The sequence below is a fragment of the Austrofundulus limnaeus genome, unplaced genomic scaffold, assembly GCF_001266775.1.
Source record: "Austrofundulus limnaeus strain Quisiro unplaced genomic scaffold, Austrofundulus_limnaeus-1.0 Scaffold592, whole genome shotgun sequence".
In the NCBI taxonomy this organism is placed as follows: Eukaryota; Metazoa; Chordata; class Actinopteri; order Cyprinodontiformes; family Rivulidae; genus Austrofundulus; species Austrofundulus limnaeus.
This window is the reverse complement of record NW_013952994.1, coordinates 7,508-10,212: the sequence shown is the minus strand read 5'-3', so window position 1 is coordinate 10,212 and position 2,705 is coordinate 7,508. Positions and strand designations below refer to the sequence as shown.

The following is a 2,705-nucleotide window of genomic DNA, read 5'->3' as shown; positions in this document are numbered from 1 at the left end:
CACACACACACACACACACACACACACACACACACACACACTTAAATCCATGTATATTTATGTTGTCCATTTTTTAAAAAAAAAGGATAACAGTTTGGATGATGCAGTTTAATACCTTGTAAAACTTATCAACAGTTAAAATCAATAATAAAATGTTAATCAACTAACAATTCTTATTTTACTGTTAAATAATATTGTGATCATTATTTGTGCTATCACCTGACCCAATCTTATATTATACTCTAAGTTATTAGTAGGGCTGTGTATTGGCAAGAATTTGGCGATACGATACATATCATAACAGAGGGGTCACGATACGATATATTGCCACGATTAATCGATTAATCGTGGCAGCACTACACGCAACAATAGACCAGATAAAGATTTTTTTCTCAACCCTTCACGATCGGACCTAAATGCACGATTACTGTCTACAACCAGTCAAAGAAGAAAAGACGTACAAGAGGAGGGAAACAGTGATACAGAGGTACAGTAAAAGAAAAAAGTCAATAAGCAAAGTTTGTACATTTTATTATCAAGCTGAGCTGTGAGGGAAAAAAATACCGTCAAATACCATGAAACCGGTGTAATTGTTGAAAATACCGTGATATAAAATTTGGATCATACCGCCCAGTGCTAATTTTAATCAATAATTATATTTATAGTGAAATTATTGCACAATATGACCTAATCCCATAAAAATTCTAAACAAGTTTGTCCTTTTTCTAATTAGAAGTTGGTCCATCACAAACAAAAACGAAACTGCGCAACAGGCATCTCCACGAAGTTTGGGAACCTGTTTATTCATTAACTTCACTGTCGATTGCCTCCAAACAATCCCACAAACCTTTGCGCGCCATATCCGGTAGGCGGTGCTAAAATTTATGCGCGAAACGGTCCATATTAAGTACTTACTTAAAACGGTTTTATGAACTGGTCTGATTATAATTATTAAAGCTGTGGTAGTTCATCACAGTAGTTGTGGCGCATCGTCATGTCGGCATTGTGCTTTTTCTTAAACGGACTTACTTCGGGGCTCATTAAAAATACTCTTCTGTTTTCACAATGAGCACACTTACGTTTATTTAGGTAAACTAGAGCTTTTTCTGAGCGCTTTAAAGACTGATAACACAGCATTCAACACGAAAAGAGTTAACAACGTGCGGCTTCCACATGTAAAGGTATTAAATGACAAAGAACTTCTCAAGATGGCCGCCAGAAATAACGCAATTCCTGTGGTTTTCCAATTCAGCCTTTAAACTTACTACAAAAAAAGTATCAAACTGCACCACCTAATTTTGGGTAAAACAAATACCAGATAAGGGATGTTACATATATAAACACGTGCAAGATTTCGAGCAATTGTAGTTGATAAATCATTRCGCTACAAACTATCGCCATTGCGTTGTGAAACGTCAATCCTGCAGCTCGCCTCGTTGTGGCTTTCAGTTAGCAGAAAGCTAATTTAGCAACGGAAATACGTCGATGCTACGGTCAAATGTTAAAAACGCACGAAGTTGTTTAAATAATAAAAAAATCGCTTTTTGTACATGCTCACCAATATGTTCTTTATTACCGGAACTGCTCCTGGTCTGTTGTTCAGGTCTTGTAAAGTAGATGTGAACCTCTGAACCGCTGAATCAAAATGGTGACTGCTGCTGCGTCCGAGGAGGAGCAGGAAACACAAGGCTACTCTCACGTTGCCAGATGCTGGAAATACGAAATTTCTTTAAAAGGTCACAGCATCACACTTWTAACGAAAACAACAAAAATACAATKATCAGTTTCTTCTACTATATATTTTTAACAATAATTGTAGAATGTTTTAAATGTGGTAGGCATTTTTAAAGTGAATGTGCCTCGGGTTTAATAAAGGATATAGCTGATACCTGGCAACCCACGATGCATTTGATGTACATAGTAAACACGTCACTCAAGCTGGAAATTTGACCTTTCCATGTTTGTTTGCTGCGTTTTGTTAACAACAAATATTTTCTCATGAAAATAGAGTTGACAATCCTGTAAGACATTATTTAGCCAGAAAAGTTGTTCTGATAAAAAGTTACATGCATTAAACATAAGCAAGCTTCATGTTATTACCATTGTATGTACAATGTATTTACATGTATTTTATGAATTTCTTGTATAAAATAAAGACACTTTATCAACTTTTCCTTAAAACCCATTTATGTCTCCAAAGATCATGTTGCAGTTTCACTGAAAAAGCAATGGGCCTCACGCAACAACCAACAGATTTGTTTTTAAGTTGTGTGTACGGTTAATTTAGGAGAACTTATGGCATTCACCAATTTTGTCATATTGTGAGACTTTTTCAGATACGAACAAAATTCACATGTGGTCCACCCTGTCGTATATTTTATGTACAGTCAGTCTGCTTTTATCCAGACTGATTTTCTTCACTAATAACTACATTTTGTTAGTGTGGAGATATTTTGAGTTGAAAATAAATCACACTCCATAATTATGTTGACAATAAACTATTCTGTTTGAATTGGAACTATCATATTAAATGTAATAATGTAGACTAATGACAAAATTTAAATTGATTGATTGATTGATTGATTGATTGATTGATTGGTTGATTGGTTGATTGATTGATTGGTTGATTGATTGATTGATTGATTGATTATGCCTGTCATTGTACAGAGCACAATGAAATTACATTTAAGAACACCCATTCAAGA

General features: G+C 34.9%; 1 protein-coding gene across 2 annotated transcripts in view; it reads right to left on the bottom strand.

Moving 5' to 3' along the window:
• Positions 1-1,665, bottom strand: part of LOC106531054 (serine/arginine-rich splicing factor 5) — a 12,873-nt gene extending 11,208 nt beyond the window's left edge. The window contains exon 1 of one of the 2 annotated variants that reach the window (XM_014026816.1): positions 1,559-1,665. The gene's annotated coding sequence lies outside the window, so the exon portion shown is untranslated. The remainder of the gene's footprint in view (positions 1-1,558) is intronic. The other variant, XM_014026817.1, reaches the window with a different exon arrangement.
• Positions 1,666-2,705: the final 1,040 nt, after the last annotated feature.